General features: G+C 49.7%; 1 protein-coding gene across 1 annotated transcript in view; it reads left to right on the forward strand.

Annotated features, from left to right (window-relative positions):
* The first annotated feature begins 1026 nt into the window (after nt 1–1026).
* LOC140391496 (ferroportin-like) overlaps nt 1027–25339 on the forward strand; it is a 126265-nt gene continuing 101952 nt past the window's right edge. Inside the window, exon 1 of the mRNA XM_072476028.1 lies at nt 1027–1058. The gene's annotated coding sequence lies outside the window, so the exon portion shown is untranslated. The remainder of the gene's footprint in view (nt 1059–25339) is intronic.

The following is a 25339-nucleotide window of genomic DNA, read 5'->3' on the forward strand; positions in this document are numbered from 1 at the left end:
GGGGTCTGGGGGTGAGGTTGGGGTCTAGGGGGTGAGTTTGGGGTCGAGGTTGGGGTCTAGGGGGTGCAGTTGGGGATCGAGGTTGGGGTCTGGGGGGTGAGGTTGGGGTCTGGGGGGTGAGGTTGGGGTCGGGGTCTAGGGGGTGAGGTTGGGGTTGAGAATGGGTCTAGGGGGTGTGGTTGGGGATCGAGGTTGGGTCTGGGGGGCTGAGGTTGGGGACCAAGGTTGAGGCCTAGGTGGTGTGGTTGGAGATCGTGGTTGGGGTCCAGGGGGTGAGTTTGGGGATCGAGGTTGGAGTCCAAGTGGTGAGTTTGAGGTCGAGGTTGGGGTCTGGGGGTGTCATTGGGGACCGCGGTTAGGGTCTAGTGGGTGCAGCTGAGGATCGAGGTTGGAGTCTTTGGGGAGAGGTTGGGGATCAGATGGGGTCCAGGGGGTGAGGTGGGGGATTGACGTTGGGGTTTAGGCAGTGAGGTTGGGGATCGGGGTTGGAGTCCAAGGGTGAGGTTGGGGATAGCAGTTGGGGCCTGGGGATGCGCTTGCAGATTGTGGTTGCGGTCTATTTGGTGAGGTTGGGGATCGTGGCTGGGGTCTAAGGGGTGAGGTTGGGGATCGAGGTTGAGGTCTGAGGATGAGGTAGGGGATCGAGGTTGGGGTTTAGGGGGTAAGGTTGGAGATCGAGGTTGGGGTCTGGGGCTGAGGTTGGAGGTCGTGGCTGGGGTCTAGGGGGGTGAGGTTGGGAATCGAGGTTGAGGTCTGAGGATCGAGGTTGAGGTCGATGGGATGAGGTTGGTGATCGAGGTTGGGGTCTGAGGATGAGGTTGGGGATCGAGGTTGGGGTCTGGGGGTGAGGTTGGGGATCGAGGTTGGGGTCTGGGGGTGAGGTTGGGGATCGAGGTTGGGGTCTGGGGGTGAGGTTGGGGATCGAGGTTGGGGTCTAGGGGGTTATCGCCCTCCGTTTGTCAGTCACCCACTGCAGTTACCGCACCGACCATAAGGTGGCGCCGTGAAGCTCCTTTTTCTTCACCCCCTAAATCGGCGCCATTGTGAACAGGACTGAGGTGAGTTTAGTCTTTTTTATTAATAATTAACAAGTTATTGACACGGAAGGCGCTAACCTTTGACATTCCCATTCATCCATTTTATGCGGATCCTCAAAATTCACCTTTGCATCTTTTTCGCCCGGTGCCTTTTCTCGGCACGGCGACATGTTTATTTATTAATGAACATCCTTATTTATTTTTGCTGCGGTCCTGGTTGCCTCCCTCCTGGTGATCCCCGCTCCCGGGGGGCTGGAATCCAGCCCCTCGCAGGCCCAGCTGCCGGCTCTGTCCCCCGGGGCGGCCTGGGGGCGGCCGGGGGTCCTGCTCCCATTACTTCAGCTCCGAACACCAGCTGTTCACACAACATTGGACCCAGGATCATTTCCCAGATTTAAACCATATTCCCCGAGCCAACTCCTGCGACTTTAATTTGAAGAAGGAGAAGTCAAACTGTATTGAACTATAAGCTGGACAGCCAGCGAACCAGGAGTTAACGCAAAACACTCCGCAGGCCGGGCAGGCAGCATCTGGGCGGAAACAAGAGTTGAAACGTTTGAGGTGTTTTGTCAGCTCAGTGGAAAACGGCACCAGTTAACACTCTACCCACCACGTCCAGGCAGAAAATTCCCAATTGGCAGTGGGTTGAGAACCAGAGGGCCCAATTTAAGGCAATGAGCCAAAGAACTAAGGGCAACTTGAGAAAAACTTATCTTGCAAGTGAGTGGTTAAGATCTGGAATGTAGATACCTGAGAGTATGGGGCTGCAGAATTAATCTTTCAAAACGGAACTGGATAAGCACCTGAAAAGAAAAAAAAAACTTTGCAGAGTTGTGGGGGAAGGACTGGAGAGTGGGACTGGCTGATTGCTCTTGTCCAGAGCTGGTGTGGATTAAAGGGCCAAATGGTCTCCTGTGCTCTCAGCATTCTGTGATTCTATTCTACTTGTATGCTTTCACATGGTGACTCACTGCACCATGGCAATTTTTTGACTTCGATGTTGTATAGACAAGAGATTCAACGTTTCAACTTGTTCCCAACCTCTCTTACACACACGCACACACAATGGGGGAGAGAAAAGAGGAAACTTTTCAACTATGGGTGATGACAGTAAAAGAACCACAGAAATTAACATAACAAAGGGAAAGAATTCAAAGTCCAGAGACTGTTTCCTTCATGGTGGGGTTCAGTCCAGGTAAGTTCCTGGTTGGAGACAGCAATACGAAACTCCTTGAAACAAATGGCGCTGAACACGATGGGCTTTCTGTGCGTAGACCGCTTGGCAGGTGATGGTCAGAGTCTTTTAAAAGTCAAACAAGACTTGAGTTGAGAGATGGTGGCTGGCTGCTTGGTCAGCTAGGAGCTGCTAAAGTTTTGTCAGTTGGTGTTAAAGCAGCAGTCTGAGCTGTGAGGTTACAGACTTAATGTTAAAACAGTCCAAAAGGCTAGAAGCATAGGGTCATGTGACATAGCCCATTAATGAGTTAATTGCAGCCTCGCAAGCAGTTTCTGCACTCCTGGTTAAAATCCATTGGGCTGGATTCTCCGCCCCGCCGCGCCACATTTCTGCCCTGACCCACTGGCGGGATTCTCCGTTACGCCGGCCAGTCAATGGGGTTTCCCATTGTGGGGCAGCCCCACGCCGTCGGGAAACCCCTAGGCGCCGGCGAAACGGAGAATCCTGCCGGTGGAGAATCCCGCCCATTGTTTCCCTTAAGAGCAAAGTGGTGGTTGTTAAAATATCTTCAGATATAAAGGCCGGAATTGTCCAGACTCATTAAAGACTTGTACAGTTGCAGCAAACTTGCCTACTTTTATACCCTGTTCCTTTAGCCATAAATGCCAAAATTCCATTTGCCTTCCTTGTTACCTACTGTACCTTCATACTAGTTTTCATGTCCGAGGATACCTAGATCCCTCTACACCAAAGCACTCTGAGGTTTCTGTCCGTTTAAATAATAGGATGCCTTCCTCTATTTCCAACCCAAATGGATAACCTCACACTTATCCACCTGCCATATTTTGGCCCACTCATCTAACTATATCTATTTGTAAATGTCTTATTTCCTCATCGCAACTGACTATCCCACCTATTTTAATGTCATCTCCAAATTTGGCTACAGTAGCTCTTCTATCCCTGCATCCAAATTATAAATAGTTGGGGCCCGAGGACCAAACCCTGTGGCACCCCACGAGTTACATCTTGCCAACCAGAAAAAGACTCATTTATCCTGGCTCTCTGCCTTCTGTCGGTTTGCCAGTCTTCTAAGCGAATAAAGTACCCTAACTCCATGTGACCGTACCTTGTGTATTAACCTTTTGTGTGGCACTTTATCAAATGCCTCTGGAAGTCCAGCTATACTACATCTACAGGATCCCCATTATCCACTTAGAATCCATAGAATTCCTGCAGTGCAGAAGGAAGCCATTAGGCCCATTGAGTCTGCACCGAACCTCTGAAAGACCACCCTACCTAGGCCCACTCCCCTGCACTTTCCCTGTAACCCCACCTTAATCTTGGACACTAAGGGGCATTATAGCATGGCCTATCCACCTAACCTGCACACCTTTGGACTGTGGGAGGAAACTGGAGCACCCGGTGGAAATCTACGCAGACACTGGGAGAATGTGCAAAATCCACACAGACAGTCACCCAAGGCTGGAATAGAACCTGGGTCCCTGGCGCTGTGTGGTAGCAGTGCTAACCACTCTGCTGCTATGCCGCTTGGCTTGTTAAATCTCCGAAGAACTCTCAAAAATTAGTCAAACACGAGTTACCCTTCATGAAACCATGCTGAATCTGATGGATTGTGTTTTGACTTTCTAAATGTCCTGTTATTCTTCTTTAATAATGGATTCCAACAATTTCCCAACAACAGATGTTAAACTAACTGGTCAATAGTTCTACATTCTGTCTCCCTCAATTTTTGAATGTGGGTGTTACATTTGCATTTTCCCATTCCACTGGAACCATTTCCCGCCTCTAGGGAATTTTGGAATATTATAACCAATGGATCCACTATCTCCACTTCCACTTTCTTTAGACCCTAGGATGTAGGCCATCAGGCCCTGTGGACTTGTTTGCCTTCAATCCCAATAGTTTGTTTAATACTGTTTCCTTATTGATGATGATTGTTCAAAGTCCCTCCCTTTCTATTACCTCTGCATTACTATAGGGATGGTACTCGTGTTCTCCATCGTGAAATCTGAGGCAAAATATTGATATAGTGACTCTGCCAGTTCTATATTCCCCACGATTAACTCCCCAGACCCATCCTCCAAGAGACCATCATTCACTGTAGCTACTCTATTCCCTTTTATATACTTATGGAAACTTTTGCTATCCTTTATTATGTTTTGTGCTAGTTTTCTTTCATAATTTTCCTGTGCTCTTTTTATTACATTTTTATTAAGCCTTTGTTGAACTTTAACATTTTCCCAATCTTCAATCCTGCCTTTGCAATATGGTATACCTTAGTTTTTGTCTATGTTATATTTAACTTCCTTGTTTAGCCATGGATGTTTTTTTTCCTCCTCTTACAATCTTTCTGCCTCTCTAGAATATATTTAGGTCCAAAGTTCGGCCAGGGTGGGGTGCGCGATTGAGGAGAGGGGGCTGTGAATGGGTAGGAGTAAAAGTGGCACAGTGGTTAACTCTGCTGCCTCACAGCAGGAGGGGACCTAGGTTCAATTCCGGCCCTGGATGACTGCCTTGTGGAATTCTCCCCGTGTCTATGGGGTTTCCTCCGGGCGCTCTGGTTTCCTCCTACAGGCCAAAGGTGTACAGGTTTGGCAGTTTGGTCATTCTAAATTGCACCTTAGTGTCTAAAGATTAGGTGGGGTTATGGGTTACAGGGCTAGGGCAGGGGAGTGGGCCTAGGTAGGGTGCTCTTTCAGAAGGTTGGTGTAGACTTGATGGGCCAAATGGCCTCCTTCTGCATTGTAGGGATTCGATGTCATTCAAGTTGCTGAAACTCAATACAATATTCGGTGTCAATCTTCAAGTTGTCAGAGACCATTCATGTGGACAATGGAAAACAGATACTATGGTTGTGAGAGCAGGGAGATAGAGAGAGAAGGGGAACAGGTCCAGATAAGCAGAGGGCATGCCAAAAACCATCAACAGGCAGAGAATTGGAACAAGCTTTTACCTACTAAGCTTTTGCTACAGGGTTTTGACTGCATTGTGACTGGAGTGAAGCTAGAAACCTGCTACTGCAAGTGGTGAGCTGAATCTGTCGTCAAAAACTTCCAAAAATCCATTTATTCAATGAACCAAAAGGAAATGACAAACCCGCAATGCATCACAAGATAATCCAGGGTGACAGTGAAATTTTGGACTCTTAAGACTCCTTTTGTAATCACCTTTTCATATGTATGCTTTTGTGTGTGGGCATGTGTGTGTGTGTTTGTCTGTGTGTGTGAGTGGATGCCGTTGCGAATACATTCACGTGTTGAGATATAAACACTTATCCACCTTTAAACTTACGAGAAAACCTGACTTTTGCCTGTTCTTGAAAGTTCTTGTTTCTCTTTAAAACACATCTGTCGAAGGGCAGCACCATGGTGCAGTGGTTAGCACTGCTGCCTCACGGCGCCAAGGTCCCAGGTTCGATCCTGGCTCTGGATCACTGTCCGTGTGGGTGGAGTTTGCACATTCTCCCCATGTTTGCATGAGTTTCGACCCCACAACCCAAAGATGTGCAGGCTAGATGGATTGGCCACGTTAAATTGCCCCTTAATTGGAAAAAATGAATTGGGTACACTAAATGTATGACCATCTGTCGCTGGTCAGTCGAGAAGTGGAAAAAATGGGGGGAACCATTCTACCATCTCTCCCTGATCCGTAACACTACCACTTTCTCAAGGGCAATTAGAGATGGGTAAGAAATGCGACCGTGCCAGCAACGCTCACATCTCACAAAAGTAGATGGCTTCTTGGAAACAGTTTGGTTTCTGTGCTACCTGATTAAAATTGAAACCTGACTCCTGAGTTAGACTGGCAGTTTCAGGTGATCTGCATTTAAGCTTGCTTTTCATCAACTCAGAATCAACAGTATAACTCCAACCTAAGATTATTTGCCTAATATTATAATAGACCTTAGGAAGCTATTAGAACAACTGGAAATATGACGGGAGTAACACAATTCTGCAAGTCTTGACCAGACATTAATGAATTTACATTACATGTGGAAAGAATGTATGGGTGCAGCACTCACCAAGTCTAAGCATGTAATTAAAGATCGCTTAACCAATATCCCACCAGCCAGGGCAGCACAGTGGCGCAGTGGGTTAGCACTGCGGCCTCACGGTGCCGAGGTCCCAGGTTCGATCCCGGCTCTGGGTCACTGTCTGTGTGGAGTTTGCACATTCTCCCCGTGTTTGCGTGGGTTTCGCCCCCACAACCCAAAAATGTGCAAGTTAGGTGGGTTGGCCACGCTAAATTGCCCATTAATTGGAAAAGTGAATTGGGTACTCTAAATTTATAAGAAAGAAAAAAAAACAATATCCCATCAGCCAAGAAAAAAATTGAACAATCATAAACCATGTTTTATATGCTACTTATTGTACATATATTTAGCTATAAATCTACATATTTTCTGTCCAATTAAATCACTCATCTGTCACAAACCTTGTCAAACTTTTGTGTTCTTCTTTCACATTGAAATCGCCTTGGGTGGGTCCGAGTACTTTCGGTTGCACCGAGGGATGAGACAGGGGTGTTCCCTGTCCCCCCTGCTCTTCGCACTGGCGATTGAACCCCTGGCTATGGCACTGAGAGAGTTGAGGAACTGGAGGGGGTTGGTGCGGGGTGGGGAGGAGCATAGGGTGTCGCTTTATGCGGACAACCTGCTGCTGTATGTGGCGGACCCGGTGGGAGGAATGCCAGAGGTAATGAGGATGCTTAGGGAATTCGGGGACTTTTCGGGGTACAAGCTCAATATGGGGAAGAGCGAGCTGTTCGTAGTTCTGCTAGGGGACCAGGAGAGGGGGATTGGCGAGCTCCCACTAAAAAGGGCGGAGAGGAGTTTCAGATATTTGGGGGTCCAGGTGGCCAGGAGCTGGGGGGCCCTGCATAGGCTTAACTTTACAAGGCTGGTGGAGCAAATGGAGGAGGAGTTCAAGAGGTGGGACGCGTTGCCGCTGTCCCATAGCGGGTAGGGTGCAGTCAATCAAAATAACGGTGCTCTCAAGGTTTTTGTTCCTGTTCCAGTGCCTCCCCGTGTTAATCCCGAAGGCGTTTTTCAGGCAGGTTAACAGGAGTATAATGGGGTTTGTGTGGGCGCGAGGCACTCCGAGGGTGAGAAGGGTGTTCCTGGAGCGGAGTAGAGATAGGGGGGGCTGGCGCTGCCCAACCTCTGTGGGTACTACTGGGCCACCAATGCGACAATGGTGCGCAAGTGGGTGATGGACGGAGAGGGGGCTGCATGGAAGAGGCTGGAGACGGCGTCCTGTGTAGGTACGAGTCTGGGGGCGCTCGCAACGGCTCCGCTGCCGCTCTCTCCAAGGAGGTATACCACGAGCCCGGTGGTGGTGGCGGCCCTCAAAATTTGGGGGCAGTGGAGGCAGCATAGGGGGGAAGTTAGGGCCTCGGCGTGGACCCCATTACGGGGGAACCACCGGTTCGCCCCAGGAAGAACAGGGGAGGGTTTTCGAGGTGGCACAGGGCAGGCATACGAAAGTTGGGGGACCTGTTTGTGGACGGGAAGTTCACGAGCTTGGGTGAGATGGAGGAGAAGTACGGGCTCCCCCCTGGGGAACACCTTCAGGTACTTACAGGTAAGGGCGTTTGCCAGACGGCTGGTGGTGGAATTCCCACGGCTACTGCCACACACAGAACAGGACAGGGTGCTCTCGGGGGGGGGGGAGTGGGGAAGATCTCGGAAACTTACCAGGTGATGCACGAGGAGGAGGAAGCCTCGGTGGTGGAGTTGAAAGGTAAGTTGGAGGAGGAGTTGGGAGAGGAGATCGAAGAGGGGACGTGGGCAGATGCCCTAGGGAGGGTGAACTCTTCCTCTTCATGCGCGAGGCTCAGCCTCATACAGTTTAAGGTGCTGCACAGGGCACACATGACCGGGACAAGGATGAGCCGGTTCTTTGGGGGTGAGGACAGGTGTGTTAGGTGCTCAGGGAGCCCAGCAAATCACACCCATATGTTCTGGGCATGCCCAGCGCTGGAGGAATTTTGGAAGGGCGTAGCGAGGATGGTGTCGAGGGTGGTAGGATCCAGGATCAAACCGGGCTGGGGCTCGCAATATTTGGGGTGGCAGAGGAGCCGGGAGTGCAGGAGGCGAAAGAGGCCGGAATTCTGGCCTTTGCCTCCCTGGTAGCCCGGCGAAGGATTCTCCTTCAGTGGAAAGATACTAGGCCCCCAAGCGTGGAATCCTGGATCAGCGATATGGCAGGGTTCATTCAATTGGAGAGGGTGAAATTCACCTTGAGAGGGTCGGTACAAGGGTTCTTTAGGCGGTGGCAACCGTTCTTAGACTTTCTGGCAGAACGATAGACATTGGTCAATGGCAGCAGCAGCTTGGGGGGTTACTTTATTTTTGTTTATGTTATTTACACTGGAAGGGTCTGAGGGGGTGTATACACCTGTTGTCTTAAGTCGGGGTGTTAATGTTCATTTATTATTTAGGTACAGGGGGGGAGGGGTTTGGGGGGGGTTGCTTTTTTAGATTGTGTTTTGTACTTAACCCTGTTGGGTTCTTTTTTCTTTCTCATTTTGTTATTGATATTTTATGAAAACCTTTAATAAAAATTATTTAAAAAAAAAATAAATCGCCTTGGGTAACAGTTTACAATTGACATCGCTTATGAATTTATTTGATGCCTCTCAATTTTGCTTTTCACGTTCCAATTTTGCTTTTATGTAAAGCTTTTAGCTTTCTATATATTATAACTACTTTTATGCTCATATTTTAATTTTTAAACTTTTTGTCTTTTCTATTCTCCAGCTCCTTTTCTTTGGTTAGCTGCCTGCGTCTGCACTCTTATGATACTCCGCTATTGGGCTGTGCATTGTTGCTTCTCATTTTCAGCCTCAGCCTTCTCTGCAACAAGGGTTGCTTCGTGCTCTGAAGGAACCATTCTTTATGCGTCGCACCCCTTGGTTTGGTTCAGACTTGCTTGTGCTACAAGGTCTTCCTCCACCTAACCCACCCCAGTTCCCTCATGACAAACTATCCTGTTGTTTCAAAGTGGCCCACTTACAACTCCGCCATTCTCCCACCTATGATGATTGGAAGATGTTAGGAAAATTGGATTATAAATGTAGTGGGCAATTTAAGGTTAATAGCCTGGGATTAGAATGTGTTTTATTGCAATGGTCTTTTAAAAAGGAAAGTTCTGTTCTGCATGGTTTGGGTAGTTTTAGCAGCCAGCATGTGAAATTGACCAAGGAATGTGTTTTTCAGTCTGGGCGAATGTCTAGTGGTTTGCCCGGGGAAGTTCCTGGGCGTTGATGTACTTTTGCAGCCTGCAGGGATAATGGGCCCGATCTAGCCAAATGGGAATAGAGTGCCATAGCAAGCGCTTTTAGCCGTTGTTTCCTGGTGCTCCTAGTGCCGAGAAACACAGCGCTATCGAGCGCGACTCCGGTTAGACACGGGGCCTCAGTGGGGAACTGAGGAATTGCGAGATCAGCAGGGCCCCTCTGTGCGGGAAATGGCACTTTGTCCCATTTCCTGCACAGAGGGGCCCTGCTGATTTCTCAACCCCAGACGCGACCCCTGAACCCCCCCAAAGCCCCAACTCACCCATAAGGGAGTCCTCAGGGGGGCCCCTGCACCCCACCACGTGGCACCCCCGGGCTTGAACTCCATCAATACAAAATGTCAGCTTGGCATCGGCAGCCTGGCACCCTTGCAATGCAGCTGGCAGTGCCAATTGGCATCTTGGTAGTGCCAGACTGGCACCCAAGTGGCACCACCTAGGTGCCAGGTTGGCAGTGCCAGAGTACCACCTTGGCCAGAGGGCAAGAACCTGGGGACTTCCAATCGCCTGGGAAACCCCCACGAGTGGGGACCAGGACTGAATGGCTCTTGCCCGAGGTCTCCAAGGCAAAGGAGACAGATACCAATACCTTTGTAACCTCAGGGAACTGCATATTACAGTGAAACTAGCTGTCTCGCTCTAATATGCAGATTTTACAAAAAATGATCCTGCCACAATGGCAGGATTCACATCGTGACATCTCGCGAGATCGCGTTAGATCTCACGAGGTGTAGTGAGCCGTGTAAATCCTTGGAGCGGGGTCTCCCAGTATCTACCTGCCATGTTGCGGCACAGCACGCTCACATTGAGGCGCAACGTTCCCGGTACATCGTACAGAATTTGTTTTCAGCTTTTGGAGATGAGGTAATTTCTGGGTGGAGCTCAAAAAGTCAGAGAGGCAGTGAGTTTGGAGAAGCTTTGAGAGAGAGGAGCTGAGTTCTGATCTGCCTGACTGAGTCCACAATTTTTGCCAAGTAGGATAGATATTAAAAAAAGAGTAATAATGTTTTAAAGCAGAGCAATCTTGTCTGAAGACAAGAAAGAGATTGAAATAACCTCATTGGAGCAGCTATTTGAAGATATTCATCCAGAGTCTGAAGGGGCTTCAACCAGAGCCAAATCTGTTTTATAAAGCCCTGTTAATTTTAAATTGGATTAAGAGCTGTATATTTCTCTTCTTAATGTTTAATGGGAAACTGTATAGTTGTGTTAAGGGGTAATTGTAAGCTGTTCCTTTCAGGTGTGAAGTTAAAAGTACTGTATTAATAAAGTTTTGTTTTAGAAATACCAGAGCCCTACTTTTTCATGCAATCACCCCTGGAGCGAATCATTCTTTAGCACAGTCTTACAAATAAACTAAAATATTGGGATTTGGGTCCAGTATCCCAGTCACTGTTGGGGTCTGGTTTGGGATTGTAATTTGCTCCCTGTCCTCACTGTTCTTTCATATTGACCAACTCATCACTCTGCTGTGCTTTCAGCTTTGTCTCTGTCTTACCTTCTGTTTCCCTTGTTCATGGTTGCTACTGATATCACTCGAGTCTCCTGTTCCTAGCTCTGCATGGCTCCTGATTGACTGATCTATGGCCACCTGCTGCTTTTCCTGCCTGTCATCTGCCATACTCTCAGCCCCATAATCCTGACTCAAACAGCCTCAGGCCATTGCATTTTACATAGCTTCTGGTGTGGTTGCTTACTACTGTGAAAAATATATTTTTGCCTCATTTTTGATGTTACATTTTGGTGTTTAGAAAGTTTTCTGCTGTGAACTACTTCAATAAAAAAAAAATCCAAAACTTATCTCTCTCTTATCTCACTTTCCTTGCTAGTAACATAGAATTTAAAGTGCAGAAGGAGGCCATTCGGCCCATCAAGTGTACCTGCCCTTGGAAAGAGCACCCCACTTAAGCCCACGCCTCCACCCTATCTCCCTAACCCAGTAACCCCAACCAATCTTTTTTTGGGACAGTAAGGGGCAATTTAGCATGCCCAATCCACCTAACCTGCATACCTTTGGACTGTGGGAGGAAACCGGAGCACCCGGAGGAAACCCACGCAGATAAATAAATAAATAAATAAATAGATACTGGGAGAAAGATCAAACTCCACACAGACAGTCACCCGAGGCGGGAATTGAACCCAGAATCTTGGAGCAGTGAGGCAGCAGTGCTAAGCACTGTGCCACCGTGCCGCCTCTTGCAATTAAAAAAAAGATGGACAGGCTTCTGATACTACTTGCCTAAAGGCTTCGCCTTTCCCAATGTTTTGTTTCTGTCTTGGTACCACATTATCTCCGTACCCAAAAGGAAAGTAGAAAAAGAGACAAAACAAAAATGGGTACATGGGCAAAATCGATAATAACAGTTAATGGCAGTCTGCAAACAGGAATAAGGTAATAATAAGTAGGTCAAATCATTGAAGGCACAAAAGCATGCCTCCAAATTAACAAGGGTTCTATGGTGATATGCATCACTGTAAATACACTACGACTAAGTAAACACTAGAGGGAGCACCAGAGACATCATGATGTGCAGACATACAGCTAATGAACACATAGAATAGGACACGACCAATGGGCAGTCAAGACACCCAGAGGCGACACTACCACAAGGGGGCATGACACAACCCATATATAAGGACAGGGCACACATGCTCTGTCTCTTTCCACAAGTGACACTTAGAGAGTAGGACAGGGGCAGATCAGAAGCATCACACCCACCACGTGGCTAAGAGCAGACTGGTTAGACTGAGTTACTATACCAAGATTAGCAGGAGAGTCGAACTCGGAGAACTGTGCTAATGGTTCAATAAATCACATTGAACTTACTTCAAAGTCTGGAGTATCCTTTGGTCAAAGCTGCATCGAGTTGCAGCCTGTGTTATCCCAGAGTATATAACACAACAGGTTCTATATTTAACTTGTGTTGCCTGGCTTCCCAGGAAACCTGGCAGATAAAAGGAAGCTGGATCCATTAGCTTAATAACCTGACAGCACTGCTTGAGGACCAGGAGGAGCCAACTGGATCAGCCATATAAATACAGGTCAGAGGAGGGAATTTTATGGCAAGTAACTCACCTCCTCACTCCTTAAAGCCTGTCTGCCATCCACAAGGCACAAATCAGGATTACTCACATTTACTTGGATGATTGCGGCTCCAAAAACACTCAAGAAGCCCAACAACACTGTCGGACAAAGTAGCCCGCTGTCACCCCACCCATCACCACCTTAAACATTCACACAGTGGCAGCAGTGTGCATCATATACAAAGTGCACTGCTGCAATTTGCCAAGCCTTCTTTGGCAACACTTTGCAAATGTAACACCTCTATTAGAATGACAAGGGCAGGAGGTGTATGGGAACACCACTACTTGCAAGTTTCCCTCCAAGCCACACACCATCTTGACTTAGAACTATATTGTTGTCCTTCACTGTCTCTGGATAAAAATCATGCAACTGCCTTCCTAACAGCACTGTGGTGTACCCATATCAAATGGACTGCAGTGGTTTAAGAGTGGAGCTCACCACCACTTCCTCAAGGTCAGTTAGGAATTGCCAACAAGGTTCATAGACATGAAAGAATAAAAAAAGTACAATACACCCAAATCCCTCAGAAGGACAACTTTTAATAGTGGTAATTTTAAAAATATTGTTCTTCTATTCTTCCTATCAAAGTGAACAACTTGACATTTCCTCACAGTATACTCCATCTGGCACCTTCTTGGTCCACTCACATAACATATCTACATACCTTTGCAGACCTTTTATGTCCTCACAGCTTTCTTCCAAACCTAACCTTGCATTGTCAGCAAACTTGGACATGGCCCCTTCATCTACGTCATTAATGTACTTTGTAAATAACTAATGTCCCACCATTGATCTTTGTGGCACTCCTTTGCTGTTAGCTTGCCAACTTGAAAACACACTCTTTATTTCTACTCTGTTTGCTGTCCTTTAACCAATCTGCTATCCTCAAATAGCATAAGTCCTTATCTTGTGTAACAAACATTTGTGGGAACCTGATCAAATGCCTTTTAAAAAAAACAAATATACTGTATCATTGGTTCCTCTTTATCTACATGGTTAGTTACATCCTCAAAAGACTCTGACATTTCTCAAACATGACTGCCCTTTCATTAAACCATGTTGAGTCTGCCCAATTGTATTATGATTTTCTAAGTGCCTTTGACAACTTCTTAAATAACAAATTCTAGCACTTTTGCAATAACTGATATCATGCTAACTAGTCTGCCATCCTCTGTGTTCTCCTTTTTGAATAATGATAATACATTTTCTACCTTCCAAACCACTGAGACTGTTCTGGGATCAAGAGAATTTTACAAGATCACAACCAATGCATCCACTAGCACTGCAGGAAACCCTGAGGAAACACTGCAGGATGTCGGCCATATATGGAATTTTCTATGTTTTAGTTCCACTAATTTATCCAGTTCTTTTTTAAAATAAATTTAGAGTGCCCAATTCATTTTTTCCAATTAAGGGGCAATTTAGTGTGGCCAATCCACCGACTTTGCACATCTTTGGGTTGTGGGGGCGAAACCCATGCAAACACAGGGAGAATGTGCAAACTCCATGCGGACAGTGACCCAGAGCCAGGATCCACCCTTGGACCTCAGCGCCATGAGGCAGCAGTGTTAACCACTTGCGCCACCGTGCTGCCCCTATCCAGCTTTTTCTTTACTACTTAATTATTTTAAGTTTCTTACTCTCGTTAGTCCCCTGGTTTCCTACTTTATAGGGTGTAGTTCAATGTTAAAAAAATCTAACCGGGTTTGGGTGTGTTTCACAGGGTGTTTCCTGGTGGCTGCAACGCCGGGAAACACCCCGCTATTCAATGGCACTTTGCCATTTTGTTTGCCTCGGGGAGTTTCTCATCGCCGAGGCCACACTTGAGTTATTTTTGACTGCCGAATCTGGCAGGAAAGGCTCCTCAAAGATCAGGGTGCCATTTATGAAGTCTGGCCCAATCTTTTTTCTGCCCCTCCCCCTCCTGTTTCAACACCCCTCCCCCAACCTCAGGGAGGCCTCCAGGAACATTCCCTCACCCCCTCCACCTGGGAAGGCCCCTGGGCCTGATCCCTGGCAGTGCCAACCTGGCACCTGGCCAATCTGGCACTGGCACCCCTGGCAGTGCCAGGGTGGCATTGCCAGTATGCCTTGGTGACACTGCCAGGTTGGCAGTGCCAAAGTGACCGGGTGCCAGAGGGAGTGCCAGGGTGCTAGCCTGGCCTGTCCTCGACCACCTGGCCTGGGAGACCCCCCAGGTGTCATTACAACTGGTCCACGTTTGTGGAAACCAGTACTAAATAGTGCCCAGGCGAGGTTTCCCAGGTGTGGCTTTTAGGTCCTGGACACCGGGAGAATCCCACGAGCGCACATCTAAATGAGCCGAATGGCCCATTTAAATATGCAGATCAGGATCACGCCCAGTGAAGACGTGATCGAGATCACGATGTCTTGCGAAATTTTGTTAAATATTGCGAGCGTTTTGATTGTCTCAAATCTCGCGAGAGACTTACCAACACCAGGTTGGGCCGATGAGGCCGCTAAATTGTTCCATGGTATTTTTGTGTCATTTACTGTGAAGACAGAGATAGCAATGAAATATTTGTTTAAAATCTGTTATTTCCTTATTGCACATAGTTTTGTAATAGTTTGAAATTCTGCATTTCTTGCGTTTGTACTGATTTGTGCTAGACAGAAAGCTTTGATAACAAGTCTCTTCAGCAGTACACAGGGTTTTCATCAATAGAAATTAAATGATTTGGTAAAGGGACATATGGAAGATAAAGAGCAACATTTGCTGTTTTCACAGAGACTCTTTAGAAATTATGCTATTGTTAAGCTTTCCTTTCTGGAAGACTGTTTCATTCAGATTTGACCAATTTGACCACAATCCTTGAACTGTTTAAAAGTTTGATTGAGACTTCCGGTTGCGGCTATGCCTAGGTAGGTCGCACGTTCGGCAGCTCCCGCCGGGAACGGACTTTTGGGCTCTCTAGAGGCGCCCCAACGGCAATTGTTCGACGGCTTCTAGTGTGGGAAGGTGACAGCAAGGTCCCCCCCGATATTATATAGATTGGACCAGGAGTGGAGCGGTGAAAAAAGTGATCTTGGAGCAGCGAAAAGTGAGAGGGAGAAAAAGCAAGATGGCGGCGGGTGGAGACCAAGCAGCATGGGCGCAGTGGTCGCAGGAACAGCAGGGGTTTCTTAGACGATGCTTTGAGGAGCTGAAAACCAAAATGCTGGCACCAATGAAGGCGGCGATTGAGAAGCTAGTGGAGACCCATAAGGCCCAAGGGGCGGCGATTCGGGAGGTGCGGCAAAAAGCCTCGGAGAACGAGGATGAGATCTTGGGCCTGGCGGTGAAGGTAGAGGCGCACGAGGCGCTGCACAAGAGGTGGGCGGAAAGATCTGAGGACCTGGAGAATAGGTCGAGGAGGAAGAATCTTCGGATTCTGGGTCTCCCTGAAGGAGTGGAGGGGCCCGATGCCGGGGCATATGTGAGCACGATGCTCAATTCGCTGATGGGCGCGGGAGCCTTCCCGAGGCCCCTGGAGCTAGATGGGGCTCACCGGGTCCTAGCAAGGAGACCCAAGGCTAACGAGTCGCCAAGGGCTGTAGTGGTGAGGTTTCACCGCTTTATGGACAGAGAGTGTGTCCTGAGATGGGCCAAGAAAGAGCGGAGCAGCAGGTGAGAGAACACGGAAATCCGAATCTACCAGGACTGGAGTGCAGAGGTGGCTAAGAAGAGAGCTGGTTTCAATTGGGCTTTGGCGGTGCTCCATTGGAAGGGGGTGAAGTTCGGTATGCTGCAGCCAGCGCGATTGTGGGTCACGTTCCAGGATCGGCACCACTATTTCGAAATGCCTGATGAGGCATGGACCTTTATACAGACTGAAAAGTTGGACTCAAATTGAGGGTTTGTTGTGGGGGGATGTTTACTGTGTATATGGTGTTTATTATGTTTAGGGAATGTTCCTTTGGTTGGGTGCTGGATGGGGATGGGTGAAGGGATTTGATGGGGAGACTGTGGGAGAGTGTAGGCGTCGAGGTTGGAGGGGCAGATCCCCACGAAGGAAGAGGGGGAGTGGAGGCCCAGGGATGGGGAATTGGGGTAAGGCCGCAAAAGTAGCTGCGCCAGAGGGGGCGGGGCCGGCTCAGGAAAGCGCGGGCTTTTTCCTGCGCTAGGGAAGGACGGGGGTGGGGGCCGGGGAGGGATGGGCGGTGCTGGAGAGGAACGCACACTGACTGCCAGGGAGGGGGGATTCTCACACTGGGGGGGGGTCGATGGAATGGCGGGAGAGACCGGGGTCAGAAGGAGTCAGCTGACTTACGGGAGTGTTATGGGGGGAGCAAAAGGGCTAGATGTGGAGGGGGGGTATAGGGTTGCTGCTGCATTGGCCAAAGGGGAGCTGGAAGTAGGAGAGGTGGTCGGGGCGGGGGTCCGCCGTCTGGGGGACTGGGAGGCGCGGGCACGTGGCTGGCCTAGAAAAGGAGATGACTAGTCGGCAGGGGGGGGGGTGAGCAGCCCCCCAATCCGACTGATAACTTGGAATGTGAGGGGCCTGAACGGGCCGGTCAAGAGGGCCCGGGTGTTTGCGCACTTAAAGGGACTGAAGGCAGACGTGGTTATGCTCCAGGAGACACATTTGAAGGTGGCAGATCAGGTTAGGCTGAGAAAGGGATGAGTAGGACAGGTATTCCATTCAGGGCTGGATGCAAAGAACAGAGGGGTTGCAATACTGGTGGGGAAGCGGCTGTCGTTTGAGGCAATGAATATTGTAGTGGATAATGGAGGTCGATATGTGATGGTGAGCGGTAGGTTGCAGGGGGTGCGGGTGGTACTGGTAAACGTATATGTCCCGAACTGGGATGATGCCGGATTTATGAAGCGCATGCTGGGTCAGATTCCGGACCTGGAGGTAGGAAGCTTGATAATGGGGGGGGGGGGGGGGCCGGGTAAGAGGCCGACTGCAGCCAAGGTGCTTAGGGGGTTTATGGACCAGATGGGGGGAGTGGATCCATGGAGGTTTGTCAGGCCCCTGGCCAGGGAATTTTCATTCTTTTCCCATGTCCATAGAACCAACTCCCGGATAGATTTTAAAATTTTGAGTAGGGCGCTAATCCCGAAAGTGGAGGGAACGGAGTATTCGGCCATAGCCATCTCAGACCACGCCCCGCACTGGAGCTGGAGTTAGGAGATTAGAGGGACCAGCGCCCGCTGTGGTGTCTAGATGTGGGATTATTGGCGGATGAGGAGGTGTGCGGGTGGGTGCGGGGGTGCATTGAAAGATATTTGGAGGCCAATGACAACGGGGAAGTGCAGGTGGGGGTAGTCTGGGAGGCGCTGAAGGCGGTGGTCAGGGGAGAGCTAATCTCCATCAGGGCTGACAGGGAGAAGAGAGAGGGGAGGGAGAGGTTGGTGGGGGAGATCTTGAGGGTGGACAGGAGATATGCAGAGGCCCATGAGGAGGGACTACTTAGGGAGTGGCGGAACCTCAAGACGGAGTTTGACCTGCTGACCAAGGGGAAAGCAGAGGCACAGTGGAGGAAAGCGCAGGGGGCGACGTATAAGTATGGGGAGAAGGCGAGTCGGATGCTGGCACACCAGCTTCGTAAGAGAGAGGCAGCGAGGGAGATAGGTGGAGTTAAGGATAGCGGGGGGGAATACAGTGCGGAGTGCGGTGAGAATAAACAAGGTATTTAGGGACTTCTATGGGGATCTGTACAGATCTGAGCCCCCAGCTGGGGAAGAGGGGTTGCGATGATTTTTGGATCAGTTGAGGTTCCCGAGGGTGGAGGAGCAGGAGGTGGCTGGTTTAGGGGCGCCAATTGGGCTGGGGGAGCTGGTTAAAGGATTGGGGAGCATGCAGGCGGGGAATGCCCCGGGGCCAGATGGGTTCCCGGCCGAGTTTTACAGGAAAGACGTGGACCTGCTCGGCCAGTTGCTAGTGAGGACTTTCAATAAGGCAAGGGAGGGGGGTCCTTACCCCCGACAATGTCCGGGGCGCTGATCTCTTTGATCCTGAAGCGGGACAAGGACCCACTGAAATGTGGGTCGTATAGACCGATCTCGCTCCTCAATGTGGATGCTAAGTTGCTGGCAAAAGTGCTGGCTACGAGAATTCAGGACTGTGTCCCGGGGATGATTCATGAGGACCAGGCGGGATTTGTAAAGGGCAGGCAGCTAAACACCAATGTGCGGAGGCTCCTCAATGTGATTATGATGCCCTCGGTGGAGGGAGAAGCGGAGTTAGTGGCAGCTATGGACGCGGAAAAGGCCTTCGACCGGGTGGAGTGGGAGTATCTTTGGGAAGTGCTGCGGAGGTTTGGGTTCGGGAGGGGTTCATCAGCTGGGTCAGGTTGCTATATGGAGCCCCAGTGGCGAGCGTGGTTATGAATCGGCGGAGGTCGGAGTACTTTCGGCTCCGAGGGACGAGGCAGGGGTGCCCTCTGTCCCCCTTGTTGTTTGCATTGGCAATTGAGCCTCTGGCCATGGCACTCAGGGAGTCCCGGAAATGGAGGGGACTGGTCCGAGGGGGAGAGGAACATCGGGTGTCGCTATATGCGGACGACCTGTTGCTGTATGTGGCGGATCCAGTGGAGGGGATGGCGGAGGTCATGCGGATCCTAAGGGAGTTTGGGGACTTCTCGGGGTATAAGCTCAATGTAGGGAAAAGTGAGCTCTTTGTGGTGCATCCAGGGTCCAGAGAAAGGGGATAGACGACCTACCGTTGAAGAGGGCGGAAAGGAGCTTTCGGTACTTAGGGATCCAGGTGGCTGGGAGTTGGGGGCCCTGCACAAGCTCAATTTGACGCGGTTGGTGGAGCAGATGGAGGAGGATTTCAAAAGATGGGATGTGCTGCCACTCTCGCTAGCGGGCAGGTGCGTGCAGTCGGTTAAAATGATGGTCCTCCCGAGGTTTCTCTTTGTGTTCCAGTGCCTTCCCATTATGATTCCCAAGGCCTTTTTCAAATGGGTAGGTAGGAGCATCATGGGTTTCGTGTGGGCAAATAAGATCCCGAGGGTAAAGAGGGTGTTTCTGGAGCGTAGTAGGGACAGGGGAGGGCTGGCTCTGCCGAATTTGTGCGGCTATTATTGGGCTGCCAATGTGGCGATGATCCGTAAGTGGGTAATGGAGGGAGAGGGGGCGGCGTGGAAGAGGTTGGAGATGGCGTCCTGTGTGGGCACGAGCCTGAGGGCGCTGGCGACGGCACTGCTGCCGCTCTCGCCGACAAGGTACACCACAAGTCCGGTGGTGGCGGCGACGTTGAAGATCTGGGGGCAGTGGAGACGACACAGGGGCGAGGTGGGAGCCTCGGTTTGGTCCCCGATTCGGGAGAACCACCGATTTGTCCCGGGAAGGATGAATGGGGGGTTTTGGAGCTGGCACCGGGCAGGGATTAGAAGAATGTGGGACCTGTTTATAGATGGGACGTTTGCGAGCCTAGGGGCGCTGGAGTAGAAGTTTGAGTTACCCCCGGGAAATGCTTTCAGGTATATGCAAGTGAGGGTGTGTGAGGCGGCAGGTGAGGGAATTCCCGCTGCGCCCGGCACAGGGGACTCAGGACAGGGTGATTTTGGGTGTATGGGTTGGAGAAGGCAGGGTTTCGGCGATCTACCAGGAGCTGAAAGAAGAGGAGGCGGCCTCGGTAGAGGAGTTAAAGGGCAAGTGGGAGGAGGAGCTTGGGGAGGAGATAGATGAGGGTCTGTGGGCTGATGCCCTGAGTAGGGTTAATTCTTCCTCCTCTTGCGCCAGGCTCAGCCTAATACAATTCAAGGTTACTCACAGAGCGCATATGACAGGGGCGAGGTTGAGTAGGTTCTTTGGGGTGGAAGACAGATGTGGGAGGTGCTCGGGAAGCCCGGCGAATCACGTCCACATGTTCTGGTCGTGCCCGGCACTGGATGGGTTTTGGAGGGGTTTTGCGAGGACTATGTCCAAGGTGGTGAAAGTCCAGGTCAAGCCGAGTTGGGGGTTGGCACTATTTGGGGTAACGGATGAACCGGGAGTGCAGGAGGCGAAAGAGGACGGTATCCTGGCCTTTGCGTCCCTGGTAGCCCGGCGGAGGATCTTGCTATTATGGAAGGACGCGAAGCCCCCCAGTGTGGAAGCCTGGATAAATGACATGGCAGGGTTCATTAAGCTGGTTGAGGATAACGTTTGCCTTACGAGGGTTCTTCAGGCAGTGGCAACCGTTCCTAGACTATCTCGCGGAGCGTTAGGAGGAGGTCAGCAGCAGCAGCAACCCAAGGGTGGGGGGGGGGGGGGGGGGGGGAGGGGGGGGGGATATCTTTCGGGGGGGGAATTCGGGTGGGTGTGGGGGGCTTCCCTACGGGTATCTTTGAATGTCATATGGGGGAGTTACTGTATATGGGGGAAACCCAATGTATAAGTTTTGTATAATTTTTGACTTGTGTTTGTGTTTCTTTTTTTTTGTTATGGGGGGGGGGTGCGGTTTGTTAAAAAGTTTGTTGGAAAATTTGAATAAACATATTTTTAAAAATAAAGTTTGATTGTTGGACATCCAAATGATGGTCGACCAGCTGACAGGATCACTAAACTGTAGAATGAGTAATAATTTAATGGAATCTTAATAATGTTCTGCTAGATAAGTGCTCAAAATATGAAATTGATTCCATTTCCTGCTGAAAACTCAGTTCCTTCACTAAGGATTGACCTTCACAGTAGTTGAAACTAATATAGTTAGGTTACTTATTTGTTGTAACAAAATCTGGATGCAATACGTGATGGCACAATAACCCAGAAGCGCTGACTGAGAATATTCTGCATGAATCAGTGCACACACTGAAATGCTGTTGAACAAGGTTAATAAATGACAAATATTAAACAATATCATTTAAGATGAATCAATTTGGAAAGGTTGAGTTTCAAACATTTGACACACTCCCACAAAAAACAAAGTTCTAGGACTAGGAGCCATCATCTAAAAATCAGGGGCGGGATTCTCCATCCATTTACACCGGTGGGATTCTCTGGTCCCGTTGCAGTGCATGGGAAATTTGGCCAGCAGCGTAGCGGGGCGTACTAGGATCGGAGAATCCCAGCCCAGAGCTCGAGCTTTCAGGAGTGTATTTAGGAAACTTCTACCCACAAAGGGTTGTAGAACTTTGGAACTCTCTTCCCCAAACAACAATTGATGCAAGATAATTGTAAAATTTAAATCTGAGGTTGATAGATTTTAATATTAAGGGATAAGAGGCAAAGATGGGGATGTAGCGTTATGTTTCTAAGATCAGCCATAATCCCACTGAATGAGGGAAGGGCTAAATTATTTACTCTTGCACTTATGTTTCTATGTTAAAAAAACTGTGTGCATGCAGCATGGAAGAGATCATGAGAGAGTTTGGAGCCTTCTCTGGCTACAAACTCAACCTGAGCAAGAATTAATTCATCCCTGTGAACCCGAAGGAGGGAGGGGTAGAGCTGGGGGATTACCATTCAAACTAGCCCAAAGAAAATTCCGATATATGAATCCAGATTCCACAAGTAGAACCTGATCAGCCTGGCAGAGGAAGTAAAAAAGGACCTACTGAGAAGGGACACACTCCCGCTGTCCCTAACGGGGAGGATACAGACGATCACGATGGACGTGCTGCCCACGTTCCTCTTCCAGTTCAGATCCATACCAATCTACAAGGCCTTCAATGCGGTTGACAAAATGATAAAGACAGCAAGAGAGGCAGCGATGAGGAAGGCACAGAGGAGGCGGAGGAAATCAGTGGACAATTTTGCGCGGGACTGCATCGCCTCGCTATGAACAAGGAACCAGCTCATAGAAAGGAGGAGACGAGGGCAGCAGGGTGCAGGAGTGGGTGAGGAGGAGATAGGGACACCAGCAGAGTGCGCGTAGAAGGAGGTCAGATGGACCCTGGGAGGGGGGCATACTGGGAGTTTCTGGTGCCGTGGGGGTGGTGGGGTGGGGGGGGGGGTACTGACACACCGCGTTGGGGGAGGGAAGGCAGAGGGGTAGACAGAAGAGGGGGAACATGGTGGGACAGGGGGGCAGCGAGAAGGGTAGGGGGAAACAAAACCACAGGGGTAACAAAACGACAAGTGTGGGGGCGGGGGAGGGCTGTCCTCTGGCTTCAGCAGGTAACTCGGGAACGTGGAACAAGATGGCACCGTAAGCAGCCACTTTGGAGGGTCCCTGAGCAGAGGGAAACCCCAGAGTGCAGGGGCCCACCCACATGGCATACATACAGTTGGTGGCCATGTTGGGTGGCCCCTGGACAAAGGGAGGCTATTTTGGATCGCCCCCTAAAAAAGGAAACCCTGGAGTGTAAGGGAATATTCATAAGGTAAGTATCGTTGATCCCATACTGGGGCACCAGTGGTCCTGGTGAATGCACCCAACTGGGACGACACGGAACTTGTAAAGAAGACCATGGCGAAAATCTTCGACTTAGGCACGCACCGACTGATCATTGGGGGAGTGGGTACTTTAACTGTGCCCCACCAGAATAGTCACCATGAACATCAGGGGACTTGAAAGATCCAGAGTCTTTGACTCACCTGAAAAGTATGAAAGCTGAGTTATTTTTCCTCCAAGAGACACACCTGAGGAAGAAGGACCGACTGCGGGTAAGGAAGGGCTGGGTGGGACAGACCTACCATTCCTTGTACGGGACTAAAGACAGGGGATATCCACATTGATAAGTAAAAGGACAGTGTTCACTGTGACAAAGACGGTTAAGGACCAAGGGAGATGGTACGTCATAGTCAGCGGTGCCCTGGACGGGTCACCAGTGGTCCTGGTGAATGCACCCAACTGGGACGACACGGAACTTGTAAAGAAGACGATGGCGAAAATCCTCGGCTTCGACACGCACCGACTGATCATTGGGGGAGTGGGTACTTTAACTGTGCCCTGCCCAGTGACAGACAGATCGAACCCCAGAAAGGGGAAAATGACAGGCGTGGCCAGAGAACTGAGTGCGTTTATGGAACAGATGGGGGCAGTGGGGACAGATGGCAGTTCATGCGTACAGGTAAGAGGGAATTCTGATTTTTCTCATTTGGGGGAAATCGGTGCTTCCAGAGATAGAGTGAATATTCCATGATTGTAATCTCCGACCACGCTCCACATTACATGGATGTGAGATGGTGGTTGGACATGGCCCTCCATGATACAGATCCACGTGTTTTCTGCCAGAAAATATCACAGGCCATCGGCGAGTACATTACCAACTACCGGAATGGGGAAGTCTCACCTTCCACGTTCTGGGAGGCACTGAAGGCTGTGATTAGAGGAGAAATTAACACCTATGAGATGTGTAGAGATAGGGAAGAGAGGGTGGCTAGGCAACAACTGATCGACTCCATTCTGAAAGTCAACAGAAAACCAAAAAAGGTCAACAAAGCGTTTGAGGCCTTGTACCAGGGTCTGCACACCTCCAGCCCCCCAATGGGGACTAGAGGATGAAACAGCTCCTCAAAAGTACCGGGTATGCCAGTCATGGGGGACGATAGTTATAAAAGCACCATTAGGACTGGTAGAGGTCATGGAGAGCACCAACTCCATGCAGGGGGGGAAGGCGCTCGGACCCAATGGGTTCCCGGTGGACTTCTACAAAACATTTGCAACGGCACTGGCCCCACACCTGTGGGGGATGTTCGCAGACTCGCTATGCTAACACAGGCCGCCATATCACTGCTACACAAAAAAGACAAAGACCCAATGGAATGTGGATTATACCGACCCGTCTCGCTGCTCAATGTAGATGCAAAAGTACTCATAATACAGAAATACAGTCTGGAAAACTGTGTACCAGAGGTGGTCGCAGAGGAGCAGACGGGCTTTGTTAAGGATAGGCAGCTAACTGCGAACATCAGACGACTGCTGAACATGATAATGACCCCATCCAGGGAGAGAAAACCAGAGGTGATCGTCTCCCTGGCCACAGAAAAGGTCTTCGAAGAGTTGAGTGGAAGTACCTCATCGAGGTACTAGAGCGGTTTGGGCTAGGGACAGGGTTCACCTCATGGGCAAAACTCCTATACAACGCCCCCAAGGCGAACGTTTGGACCAATGCCACCAGCTCTGAATACTTCCAGCTGCACAGAGGCGTAAGGCAGGGATGCCTGCGATCCCCGCTTTGATTTGCCCTGGCAATCGAACCATTAGCGAGCGCCCTCAGAGCATCGAGAAGCTGGAAGGGAATCCGAAGAGGAGACAGAGAACACAGAGTCTTGTTCTGTGCGGATGACCTGCTCCTCTACATCTCGGATCCGCAAAGCAGCATGGAAGGAATCATGACGATTCTGAAGAGTTTGAAGCCTTCTCGGGCTACAAACCAACTTGAGCAAGAGTGAAGTATTTCCTGTAAACCCGAGACGGGGAGGGGTCGAGCTGGAGGGACTACCATTTGAACTAGCCCAAAACAAATTCCACTACCTGGGGATCCAGATTGCCCACAACTGGACACAGATTCACAAGTGGAATCTGACTAGTCTGGCGGAGGAAGTAAAAAAGGACCGACAGAGATAGGATACACTCACACTCTCCCTGGCAAGGCGAGTACAGACGATCAAGATGAACGTACTGCCCAGGTTCCTCTTCTTGTTCAGGCCCATACCAATCTACATCCCCAAGGCCTTTTGCAACTCGATAGACAAGATGATTATGGCATTTGTGTGGTGGGGAAGAACCCAAGGATCCCCAAAAAAGTCTTACAAAGAAGAAGAAACATGGGGGCCTGGCCCTCTTGAACCTACAGAACTACCACTAGCCAGCTACGCTGGAAAAAGAGTGAGGAGATT

This window comes from Scyliorhinus torazame, chromosome 2 (assembly GCF_047496885.1).
Source record: "Scyliorhinus torazame isolate Kashiwa2021f chromosome 2, sScyTor2.1, whole genome shotgun sequence".
Classification (NCBI taxonomy): Eukaryota; Metazoa; Chordata; class Chondrichthyes; order Carcharhiniformes; family Scyliorhinidae; genus Scyliorhinus; species Scyliorhinus torazame.